This window comes from Mesoplodon bidens (assembly GCF_964165515.1).
Source record: "Mesoplodon bidens genome assembly, contig: HAP1_SCAFFOLD_218, whole genome shotgun sequence".
NCBI lineage: Eukaryota > Metazoa > Chordata > Mammalia > Artiodactyla > Ziphiidae > Mesoplodon > Mesoplodon bidens.
In genome coordinates, this window is record NW_027672495.1 from 73844 (window position 1) to 87522 (window position 13679).

Sequence of the window (13679 nt, forward strand, 5' to 3'; positions counted from 1 at the left end):
CACAGAAATGAAGACCCAACACAGCCAAAAATAAAATATAAAATAAATAAATTAAAAAAAAGAAAGCAATAGCCGATTAATGAAAAAAATTCTTATCATAAAATCTATACTCAAAGCTCCAAGTGAAAATCAACTAACTGAAAAACAAACCGAAAAAAAAAAATGAAAGCAATAGCCAGTTCTTTGAGAAGATCAATAAAACTGATTAGAGATAAGCAAAAAAGAGAAAAGACAAAATTCCCAGTATCATGGATGAGAGGCAGCATGACTACAGATTCTGGAGATATTAAGAGGAGAGAGCAAGACTATCACCAATAACTTCATGCTAATAAATTTGAGAACTTAGAGGAAATGGACAAATTCTTTGAAAGACATAAAACCAAATCTCACACATAAACATATTACCTGAATAGGTAAATAACTATAATAACCTGAACAGGTAAAGAAACTAAATGTGTAGTTAGAAACCTTCACACAAAGAAAACTCCAGCCCAAAGGGCTTCACTGGAGAATTCTACTGAAGAAATACTACTGATTCTACAACAACTCTTCCAGGAAACTGAAGAGGATGAAAGAGTTTCCAACTCCTTCTATCAGGCCAGCATTACTCTGATCCCCAAACCAGACAAAGCTATTACAAGGAAATTACAGAGCAATATTACTCATGAATATAGGATGCAAACATTTTAAACTAAATTTTAGCAGACTGCATCAAACACTACATAAAAAGAATAATATAGGATGGCCAAGTGGGTTTATCCCAGGAAGGCAAAGCTAATTCAACATTTGAAAATCAATAAATTCATCATATTAATAGACTAAAAAACAGAAGTCATATGATTATCTCAAGAGATACAGAAAAAGCATTTTACAGAATCCGAGACCTATTCCTGATTTTAAAAAACCCCCCAGCCAACTAGGAATAGAAGAGAACTTCCTCACCCAATAAAGAATATTCAGGAAAATCCTAAACTTAGCATGAAATTTAATGGGGACTTCCCTGGCGGTCCAGTGGTTAAGACTCCATGCTTCCACTGCAGGGGGCACGGGTTCGATCCCTGGTCGGGGAAGTAGGATCCTGTATGCTGTGTGGCGCAGCCAAAAAAAAAAAAAAAAAAGAAATTTAATTATGAAAATCTGGATGTTTTCCGATTAAGACTGGGAGTTTATATATTTGCTTTTGCCATTTTAATTCAATATTGTATAGAAATTCTAGCCAGTGCAATTCAAAAAAAGAGTACAGAAATAAAGAAATAAAAGAATCCAGATTGTAAAGAAGTAAATTTAACTAAATCTTTATTCCCAGACATCATGATTGTAGAAAATCTGATGGAATATACAGTAAGTGTTGGGCTAAAAAGTGTTTAGCAAGGATGCAGGACAAAATATCATTACAGAAAAATCAGCTGTATTTCTATATACTAGCAACAAAGCTCCAGAAATTGAAATTTCTGGAGTTCAATTTCTGGAAATAAAAAAATACCACTTACAATAGCATCAAAAAATATGAAATAATTGGGGATAAATCTGGCAAAAGATGTGCAAGACCAATACCATGAAAACTACTAAATGTTCCTGAAAGAGTTAAAAGAAAGATCTAAATAAATGGAAAGATGTATTGTGTTCACGGATTAGAAGAATAAATATTGTTAAAATGCCATTGGAGGATGGAGATAAAAAGGGCGAATGTCAACCTATATTTATTGCCTGAGTTATAAATTTTTTCCATAAAGCGTTATTAAACTTAAATGACTAAATGACTACTCTTTATTATAAGATTATGTCCTCCCTTCTTTAAGAATGGTAATACATGGTTATTTTTGCAAAATATTTCATCTTTACTTACAAATGATTTATAATGTAGTTCCAATAGATTTACAGAAAACTTGAAAATACAGATTTCCCATATTATACCCCAGTTTCCCCTATTAATATCTTAAATTAGTATTGTACATTTGTTAATGAACTAAAATTAACTGTCATTTAACTAAGTCTATATATACTTTATTCAAATTTCCTTCATTTTTACCCTATGTTCTTCTTCTGTTCCAAGATCCCACATTACATTTAGTTGTTAGGTTTACTTAAGTTCCTCTGGGCTGTGAAAATTTCTCAGATATTCCTGGTTTCTGGTGACCTTGACAATTGAGGAGTACTGGTCAGGTATTTTGTTGAACGTCGCTTCTATTGAATTTGTCTCATATCCTCATGATTAGACTGGGGCTACATCCTGTCAACATAACTTATCCCTGTTGATGTTGACCTTGATTACCTGCCAGAATAATTCTTCTTTAATAAATTTATTTATTTATTTATTTATTTATTTATTTATGGCTGTGTTGGGTCTTCATCGCTGCGCGTGGGCCTTCTCTAGTTGTGGTGAGTGGGGTCTACTCTTCGTTGCAGTGTGCGGGCTTCTCATTGCAGTGGCTTCTCTTGTTGTGGAGCATGGGCTCTAGGTGCGCGGGCTTTAGCAGTTGCAGCACTCGGGCTCAGCAGTTGTAGCGCATGGGCTTAGTTGCTCCATGGCACGTTGGATCTTCCCGGACCAGGGATTGAACCTGCGCCCCCTGCATCAGCAGACAGATTCTTAACCACTGCACCATCAGGGAAGTCCCACTTGCCTGAAGATTATTTGGCAGTTTTTCCTACTATAAAATTACTCTTCACCTCTCTCCATACTGTACTCTTTGGAAGGAAGGAACTATTCAAAGCCCACGCTCAAGGAGTGGAGAATTAAGCAACCCCTCTTATTTATTGATTTATTTATTTTATTAATTTTTTTTTTTTTTTGCTGTACGCAGGCCTCTCACTGTTGTGGCCTCTCCCGCTGCGGAGCACAGGCTCCGGACGCGCAGGCTCAGCGGCCATGGCTCACGGGCCCAGCCGCTCCGTGGCATGCGGGATCTTCCCGGACCAGGGCACGAACCCGTGTCCCCTGCATTGACAGGTGGACTCTCAACCCCTGCGCCACCAGGGAAGCCCACCCCCTTTTTTTAAAAAAAATAAATTTATTAAAAAAAATAAAGTAGCACTCTTAAACAAATAAATTAAATAAAGTAGCACTCTTCACCCCATTATTTCTCATTTCAGTATCCTGTTTGTTTCTTTCAGAGAATTTATTATGAATTTGATTTTAAGATTTTTGTGTGTACTTAATTTTTTGCCTATTTTCTCTGAACTGTAAGTATTTCTGTCTTGTTCACAATATTCTCAGAGATCAGCATTGCAGGACTCAAATATTTGTTGTCTCTCAACTCGGGGCAGTGGATATTAGCCCCCTGGTAGATATTTGGCAATATCCCTTAAGAGGACTGGAGGAAAAGAGTCACATTCCTTTGCATTAACATGACAGGAGAGTCCAAAACGTTGTTTAGTGCCACTGGTGAGAAACCCTGATTTAAACTGAGGCTTTATGTTTTTGGTTGTAAGTGACAGAAACCTAATTAAACTGTGGTTCCTAATTTGATGAAGAAACTGAATTTGGTAGGGGGTAAGCAGAAACCAATTTTATTCTCTCATTATTGTCCCTGAATATTTGAGGATCCCTCTCTATTCCTCAGACAAAATCTTAGTCAAAGCCTTTAGCTTTTTTCCCTGGTATTATGATCTCTTTATCATTCATTTCTTAAATTAGCCATCTTACAGTTCTAAGAGCAGAGTTCCTAGTTTAAAAAATCCCAAATAATGGGTATGTTGTCTTCACCTGGGTTAAGTGCATGCCTAGGGGTATTCAACCAGAGGGTCAGGCGCATAAAAGAACAGAGCAGCTCCAAAGACAATTATGTGGATGAATGTAATGAAAATTTCCAAGAGAGAAAAATAGGGGGTCAGGTCAACTCAGCATATCTCTCTCTCTCTCTCTCTCTCTCTCACACACACACACACACACACACACACACACACTATTGGTTTAAAGGCTGAGAAAGAAGATTTCTGATGGGCAAGAGGAGGATTTTTTTAGGCATAGAGAACAGCATAGGTGAAAGCACATCAGCAAGAGGCCATTAAGCACCCCCTCTTTGAGCGCGGACTATCTACACAAATTATTTGGAATTCTTTCACATAGATTTCCTCTCCTTTAAAAATTTCCCCTTTTTGGGTTTGCAGTTTTCTCATCATTAGATTCAGACTGTATATTCCCAGTTGAAATACTACATAACTCATGCTACTCAGGGTAGTAAACCCAGATTATATGATGTTCATCTGCCCCTTACTGGTGATGATAAGACTTGGTCTAGCTGTGGGATCTGGTTCTCCACTGGAGTTTTACTGTTTTCCCTCTTTTAATAAGCAACCTATGGAAGACGCTTCAAGACCAATATACTGCTCATCAAAATTTCACTCCAGATTTAGCATCCAATGATTCTTGCCCAATCTTTTACTATGATTTTCCAACCCCAGAATTCCTTCCATATTCATCAGTTGGCATTCTTCTGTCAGGAAGATCCGTCTTTTTTCTCTTATGGGTATTAACTCCTGGATTCCAACTTTTCAATGGTTTGTAATTCCTTATTGTCCTTTGTTATTTGGGGGCTCAAATCATGACAGATTCAGCCAGTGGGAACCCATTCAAGCTGACTCCGGTGTCATTCTGACATGCCCCTATCATGTTTGAACAATTTTTTGCCTTCTGGCATAACAAGACATTCTAGGCTTATCTCACTTTCCTGTCTCAGCTCTGGAATCAACCATTTCTCCAAAGAGCCTTGGTTTCTTTTACTAGGAATGTCAGAAATAAAGATCTAGGTGGTCCATGTGTTCATTGCTACTGGGGTATCTCTTTGCTTCTGGAGCCCTTCAGTGCATGTGAATTGGAATATATATGCACACATGTATGTGACATGTCTTATGTATATACAATGTATTTTCAAAATCATGAGTTCACACTTACACCTCCAATTAGAATCCATCCCCAAAGGGCTTTTCCTTACCTTCCCACATCCGTATTTGTCTCTCTCTTCTTCTATTGAAAACCCTGGCTTTCAACAAAATTAACATTTATTCATTTGCTCCATCCTTTTATATATTTAAATAGTTTCAGAGCATAACACCCATACTGCTACAAAAATGAACTTTGGAGTTCAGAATTTCTTTGTAGTCCCTTCTCCTCAAACTGAGGAACAGAGTACTGAGTTTTAGAGTTACTTGGATTAGCTATGTCTCGCTCCTTCAATTGTCAGTTTGAAATAAGTCGGGTTTGGTTTGCTTTTGGTTTTAGTCTCCCTTGACATCCTTATTGAGTTAATTTCATTTATTGGGACTATCAAAAAAATCACCCTGCTTTCAAATATAAAGAGCTATACAAAAAGCTATAACTTGGAGAAATATTTCCTCCCCTTACCTCGCCACTGTCTCCTGTAGGTGGGTAACCAACTTTATTGCTTTCTGGTTCATCTTTCTTATGTGTGTATGTTTTAAAAAGGTAAACAGGTATATTTATGCTTCCTTATTTCCTCTTCTTTCTTACACAAAAGGCCACATACTAAATTCCTCTGTCCTTTAATTTAGAAATACATCCTGGAAACCACTTCGTTTCAGGGCACAGACATCTTCCTCAATCCTTTTTAAGCTGCACAGTTCTCCACTGTGCACATGTTTATTCAATCAATTTCATTTGGACACTAGTTTTCAATGTTTTGCAATAACAAATATTGCTGCAATGAACATATATACATGTATATATACATATACACATATATGTATATAAATTGTTTGAGGTATAACTTCAGGGTATATTCTCAGAAGTGTGACTGCTGGGTAGAATGGTGAATATATATGTAATTTTGTTAGATATTGCCAAATTCCCCTCCATGGAAATTTTACCATTTTGTATTTGCTCCAGCAATACTGGGAGTTTTTTGTTTGTTTGTTTGTTTTTTGCCATATAATATGCTGGATGAAAATGGTATGTCAGTGTAGTCTTTTTTCCCTTTTTTTTTTTTAAAAAAAAAACCTTTTACTTGGAAATAACTCCAAATTTACAGAAAAGCTGGAAAAATAGTACAAAGAAATCCTGTGCATTCTACTCAGATTCACCAATTACTAAAAAATCGCTCCATTTGTTTTATTCTTCTCTCGAAATATATAGATGTTTTTCTGAACCATTTGAGAGTGAGTTGCATACAATTTTTTTTTTTTTTTTTTGGCAGCAGCATGCAGGATTCTAGTTCCCTGACCAGGGATCAAACCCATGCCCCCTGCAGTGGAAGTGTGGAGTCTTAACCACTGGACCACCAGGGAAGTCCCAGACATGTCTTTTTATTCCAAACTACTTCAGTGTGCATTTCCTGAGAGTATAAACATTCTCTCATCACTATAGCACAGTTATTAGTTTCAGGGAATTTAACATTAATACTTCGCCCTAATTTACCATCCATATTTCAATGGGCCCAATGTCCTTTATAGAATTTCTTCCCTCCAGTCCAGCATCACATGTTGTATTTGTTTCCTTTAATCTAGAAGATTGTTTTCGGAGAATGTAGGCCTACTCTCGTCTTTTTTTTTTAAATAAGCAAGAAATAAGGAAATTTATATTAGTAGTAAGTTACAATATAAGGACAAGCAATATATATATAGAGAGAGAAAGAGAGAGAGAGATAGAGACAGAGACAGAGATAAATGTACATACATCACCAATTTGGGAGACTTTACATCACCAAGTTGGGAGAACAAGCATACAGACAGAAATAAAAGCGCATACATCACCCATTGGGGAAACACCTACATCCAGACCCAAGCAATGCCGGGAAGACCTCTCCTCTTTTTAATGGGATGCTTTTCATTTGGCGTTCATCTGAAGTTTCCTCATTTTCAGGTTATATATCCCCATAATACTACGTAAGTGATATATCCTTCTCAAGGGTATTACATCCAGAGGCACAAGATCCATAACTGCCCCTCAGTGGTGATGTTCATTTTGATCATCCTGCCAAGGTGTTGTCCAGTTTTTCCAGTATACTTACCATATTTCTCCTTGCAACTAATAAGCAATCTTGGGGACACATTTAAAACAAACTAATACAGTTGCTCATTGAAATTCTACCCGCCTCATCCCTAAATTAGGCATCCAATAACTCCTGAAGAACCAAACATTATTATGATGTCTGCAAAATGATTTTCTAGTGCTAGTACTCTCTTACCAGTCAGCAGGAAACTCTCATCATCCCCTTTATATATCTACCTACCTACTCATTATCAGTATGAGTTCACTAACTCCTATTTCCCCGTCCCGCCCCCGTAGTTCATAATTCATTATTGTCTTTAATTATTTGGGGGTTCAAATGATCCCAGATTTGGCTACTAGGATCCCCTTGAACTGACTCCCATGTCATTTTGACATGCCCACATCAATTTCTGAATGATACCTTACTTTCTGGAATATCAAGATATTCTAGGATCATTTTAAACCCTACACTGCTCCAGCTCCTAAATCAACCTTTTCTCCAAGGAGCTCTCATCCTTTTTAGTGGGGATTGGTATTAAAAACCAGTATAGTTCTACAATAAGCCATTTTTGTACCTTTCTGTATGTGTGTGTGGACTTGTCCTTATCTCTTGCCCCTTTTTTAGTGTCTTTAATCTTTTAAATGTTTTTTCAAAACTGTTTGTATTTAGGAATTTACTCTAAATTTACCTGTTATATATGGCAAATTTTGATTTTATGGAGTTTTTTGCCATACAATTAAAAATTTTTTTTAATGTAGTAAAATTTATCAGTGTTTTCTTTCATTGTACCTTGAGTCACAGAAAAATTTCCCTTATACCATGGTATAGAAAAATTCACCCATATTTTGTTATTTGTATAGTTTTTTGATATTTACATCTCTGATCCATTTAGAGTTTATTCTTTTTTTTTTTTTTGTGGTACGTGGGCCTTTCACTGTTGTGGCCTCTCCCGTTGTGGAGCACAGGCTCCGGACGTGCAGGCTCAGCGGCCATGGCTCACGGGCGCAGCCGCTCCGCGGCATGTGGGATCTTCCCGGACCGGGGCACGAACCCGTGTCCCCTGCATCGGCAGGTGGACTCTCAACCACTGCGCCACCAGGGAAGCCCCACTACTTGCATTTTTTATAGCTTCTGATTTACACAGATTGTTGCTGTTATTTGGTTCATATATATAACTCTTGTATCTTTGTTGTGAATTGTGGTTGTAGCATTATAAACTGTCTTCTTTTGTCTAGTTCAATACTTTTTGGTTTGACTTCTACTTTGTTATCAGCATTGCCAACCCTGTTTTCTAATTATTTGTTTGCCAGGTATATCTTTGCTCATTCTTTTACTTTTACTGTTTTAAGGGCCTTTTGTACGTTATAAAGTGGGTTTTGCTTTTCTAAGCCTATTTGAAAATATTTTTAATTGGCGATGCGCCACTATTTCTTGCTGTGTGTGTTGCTTTTGAGAAACCCAATACCATTCTAATTCTCTGGCCCTTGTAAGTCACTTCATCTTTTTACCCTGCAGGCCCTGAGAATTTTTCTGAATCTTTAAAGTTGTATAGCTTTACTAGAATATATCTTGGAGTTTATCTTCTGGTATGAACTTTTCATATATTCAAAATTCGAGATTCAGATCTTTTATTTCCAGGAAGTTTTCTTGATTATGCGTTTAAATGTTATGCTTTTATTCCTCTGCCTTCTTGAGGCACCAATTACATGTGAGACTTTTTGTACCCACCTTTCACTAAAACTGTCATTTTCATTCTCTTGGTTTTCTTGTTTATCTTCTATGTCTTTTATCACATTTGCATTTGACTCTATTGTTTGTTGGGAAACTTGTAACTTAGTCTTCATTTCTGATATGATTTTTTTCCTTCTACTTTCTCAGTTTAATCTAATCTGACTTTACTTCATCCTGTTTTTTGTCCCTCTCTGTTCTGTGTTATATTTCTGAGTGAAGGTATTTTTTTACCCTTATCTCCAAATATGGTTTGAAGACGTTTTATTTCATTTTGAGTATTATTGTGTCAATTTTCTTCTGCCTCATGTTTTTCTTTTTTTGGGGAGAAGGAGAGATATTCATCAGCTGATATGCTTTGATTCACACTGTTTCTTCTCAGAGAGGTTCTGTATGGATGTGATCCATTCTTTTCTATTTCTATTCATTTCATGGTCAGAGTTCCTAGTTAAGGAACATCCTCTTTCTTTTTCTGAAAGATTATTAATTTTTTCCTCTTCCTTCTTTCTCTTTATCCATGATTCCAAGTCTCCATGTCTTCACTCCTTCCCTATGAAGCACTGGTAATTTCAGCTTACCAATTCTGGTATTGCTTGCTTTCAAGCTCTTCTCTGTGGCTGGAACTGTGAACTATCAGATTTCAAACCCGTGTTCAGTATTTTGGAACTTAAGTGATTAATTTCTCTCTTTTGCAAGTGGTATTTTTGTGCTTCATCTAAGCCTTCCACGTCCCTAAACTCTTTCAACAAACCTGTTAAGACTTCCCTTTCCCACTCTTCATATGGGCAGGAGGAGCTCTTGGAATCTGATTTCTCTGCTTATAGGTAATTTGAAGGTTGTGGTAATCTGTTTCTTAATGCTGAAGGCAGGGGTGGTGTGTGATTTATACATGCTTTTTTACTGGTTTATAGGTAGGTGGGTGGGAAAATTGCATCAGGCTTCTGACACTATTCTCCAGACTTCGAAGTTTATACATACATGTTTAAGTAGTATATTAGAATATATTATCTTAGAAATATTGCTTTTGCCATTTTCTGAAACACTTCACCTGTCACACATTAGATTCACTTTTTGTATCACTTGACAGTTTTCCAGAGTAAGTCTTGTTCATTTTCATCTAATTTGGTTTAGAAACACATTTTCTCTACAGAAGTTTATTTGTAAATTCCACAGTAACCTTATGAAATACTTTTGCTACTTATTTGTAAAAAGTCTGTTAAGATTAGTAATACAACTAATATAAGTCATACAACTTAAAGGATGCTTAATATGTGCTAGGGACATTCTAAGCACTTAATATGTAGCAATTCATTTAATCCTTACAAACACTATTACTCTCTTTTTACAGATGAGTAAGCAGAGGTTCAAGTAATTTGCCTAAGGTCATACAGCTAAAATGAACACTAGCAATATGAATCAAGGGAATAATCTTAAATCTATGTTCAATTTTAACCTCCTTTCTCTTTCTTTCTGAATTATGGTTCTATCAGCTAACTTCTGTAAGCACAGAAAACAAATATCAAATAAAACTGTTTCAGGTAATGTGCCATTCTGAACACATTGCTCTTCAAAATAAAACTGAAAAATCATGTTAGGTGACTACTCAAGGCTTTGAATATAAGGTGATGGGATGACTGCAGGTGGTGAAACCTTGCCTAATATTAGGGCATATATGCTAACTCCTCAACTAGCATAGAGGAAGTCAAAATATAATACCTAAAATTCATACATCAGGTAATGGAAGTCTAATATTCAGAATTATAGAGATGGATAGTAGATCAAAAAGATAAAAGAATTAAAAGTAGTTGTCTCAGGACTTCCCTAGCAGTCCAGTGGTTAAGACTCCGTGCTTCCACTGCAGGGGGCATGGATTTGATCCCCGGTCAGGGAACTAAGATCCCACATGCCATGAGGCATGGCCAAAAAAAAAAAAAAAAAGTACTTGTCTCATGAAAGCTGAACTGGGAAGAGAAAAAGAGATTGCTGCAAGGGATCCTTTTTGGGGGTACACTTCTATTATTGTTTACATGGTACTATCAAGTGCATGCATTAGTTCTACAAAAATAAAAGTTAATTTTTATAAAGTATAAACTACCTCTAAAAAATTCAGTAATTGGTAAAAAATTGAGAGACTGATGATATCTGGCACTGGCAAATTTATGTATAGGAGAAAAAGCACTCATATACACTTGGTAGGAAGGCAAATATGTGCCATCTTTTTGGAAGGCAATTTGTATTACTTATGAAAACTTAAAAAAAAATGAGCATGCCTTTGTCCAGGGAATTCCACTTTTAGGAATCTGTCCTTCAGAAATACTCATAGGACACAAGAATTCATGTGGAAGGATATTTCTCACAGCAATAATGTAATAGTGAAAAACTGAAGGCAATCTAACCATCAGTGGGGGGGCGATTTACTACAGGTAAAACACTGAGTGAAAAAAAGTAAATTGCCAAATACGAATAATATGACTCATTTTTTATTAAAAGAAAGAATATATGCGGCTATATGCACAGATTGATATATCTGTGTTTGCTTATGTATGCATTTAGAAAGATCCTGGAAGGAATAGCTAAACTGTTAACAGTGTGAGAATGGAATGGGAGGATAATTTTAAATTTTTCGTATTTTTCATTTTCTTTTTTTTTTAAACAGCAAATATGTAACACTTCTATAATGAAAAATGAAACAAAAAAGGTTTTTAGAGTGACAAAATGTAGGAAGAAGTCATAAATTGCAGTAGAATTTCATTTTCCTACCGTACTGTAACCCTGATAAACATTCCTCCTTATAAAATCTCCAAAGGAATTAAAAAGTATAACCATTAACTTATTTGTATAATCACCCACAGGCTGCAATAAAAGTGCAAACCTCTCCAGGAGAAATTTTACAGAAAATATTTGAGATTCTAAATGCAAGCACATATAAATATGCAACCAAGTACTAATAGCATAATTTCAACATGAATAAACTAATCAAAAGTTAACCAATTCTCCATTATCCACACTAACAGGGTACAGTGACCCATATAATTATCAAAGTTTTATATTTAGTCATGGAATATAAGTTTTCTAGAACCTTAAGTCTGAAAGTTGTACGTGTGAACTGAAAAAGTTCAAAATAAGAATTAACAGATACTCTATGATGACTGGACTCAGTAAGAGCTACTTAGCTCTTGCTGGTTTCTTCCTCATACCACTATCAAGATACAATTCACTGGGCTAAAGAGAAGGGCCTTCGTGCTTTCTAAGCTTACTATTAGGAGAAAAATAAATGGTAAGGATTTGGGATTGTTGGGTCTTTGTTTCCCACAAGTTCAACGTGAAAGAGTAAGTCCATGTCAATGATACAGTCATTGAAACTGAGGGCAATAATATCCTGAATATCCCACCTAGAGAAAGTGAAAAGTACCCAGAGAAGGACAGGAGAGGACAATGTTCTACATAACAATACTCTTAAGATTTAAAGCAACAGTGAGCAAAGGGAAGCTATCTTTGATATATAAAAAATACAAATTTCTCTCTCTTTGGGTTCAAGTCCTGGTTCTATTACTTAGGACTCTGGATGTAACAATTATTTGGGTCTCAGTTTCCCTTTCTTCTAAATAAGGAGAACACCACTTACCACACAGGAAGGATGTTTGAAAAATAAAGTAATTCACATGAATGCGCTTTCAGTTCTTCAGAAGAAAGTTATGAATCCTTAAGTATGAACCTGAAAAGCTAATTAAAAATAAGATGACCTCATCAAAATTAAGTCTGAAATGCAGTAAACGAGAGGGTCTTTGAGATCATTCATTATCAGCTATCAATTCTACTCCAAATAACTGAATTCATATTAAGGCTGGGCTGAAGTGTAAATGTAATTTAAATAATCAAACAAGAGCATTTATAACATTAATGTAGCAAAAGTAAGTTAAATAGGTTATTCAGCATCATCTTGATTTGATATACCTAAAAATACTGATGCAAAATGATGACATTCTCTTGGTGTTTATCTTTTAAAAATATATTTGGAGCTGGTTGCTCAAAAGATACACAATCACTAACAATAAACACTATAGGGTATTAATAATGGAACAATTGAAATAGAGTTAAACACACATGCGCACACGAGGGGGTTATTTCTCTGGTGTATAAAATAATCTGAAACTAGCTAATTAAAGTTTTGAAGTCTAATAGTAAAGTAATAGATGGTATTATCCAACATTTATTGCGCAATATATACAAATCATTACGCTAAGCACCAGAAATACAAAAAAGTGTTAAACTTAATATGCACGTCCTAAAACTAGACTATAAACTACGGCCAAATAGTTGAGACAACAAGAAAGTACTAAATTAATTAATGCGTATTGTACACAACTAGTTCTACAATATAAGTAGGAATTAGATAATACAGTGAAAAGGGAAATAAGAGAAAGGGATTCTGGATAGATATCTTAACATTTTATCATTTATAGCAGCTCACATTTTCTTATACAGTGGTCATCACATCTGACTGGAGGTTTACGGAAACCTTGGGAGGAAGGCATGGCTGATCCCTGGACCTTATTTTAGATGAGGAAAATGAAGCCTGAAGAGATTAGGCAACTTGCGTTAAGATCACAGGTCAGGAGGTGGCAGAGGCAGAGCCTGGCCAGTTTGCCAACTCTGTCCGTAGCTCATTTCTACTACATTACATTTTAAGTTATCAATACTAAAGTGAGAACTAGAAGGGAGCTCAGAAATCTTCTCGTGCAGTATTGCTCTAACCCATCTGATAAAAACCTTTCTGAAGAAGGCTCCACCACAGACGTACTGAATGATAACCCACAAGAGAGAGGTTTTGTATTTTTATAAGATCCCCAAGAGGTGATTGTGGTGATGAGCTAAGCTTGGAAAACACTGTTCTATTATCTGTATGTCCAGTGTGGCAGACATGTGGCTATTTAAATTTACACCTGATTAAATCAGATTGAAAATTGGGTTCCTCGGCCACACTCGTTACCTTTTTTAAGTGCT

At 35.9% G+C, this 13679-nt stretch overlaps 1 protein-coding gene across 10 annotated transcripts in view; it reads right to left on the minus strand.

Moving 5' to 3' along the window:
- Positions 1-13679, minus strand: part of LOC308610117 (MBT domain-containing protein 1) — a 62948-nt gene that overhangs the window by 45555 nt on the left and 3714 nt on the right. For 3 of the 10 annotated variants that reach the window (XM_081259378.1, XM_081259370.1, XM_081259376.1), the window contains exon 3: positions 12301-12398. The exons of the other annotated variants lie outside the window; for them this stretch is intronic. The gene's annotated coding sequence lies outside the window, so the exon portion shown is untranslated. The remainder of the gene's footprint in view (positions 1-12300; positions 12399-13679) is intronic. 10 annotated transcript variants of the gene reach the window in all.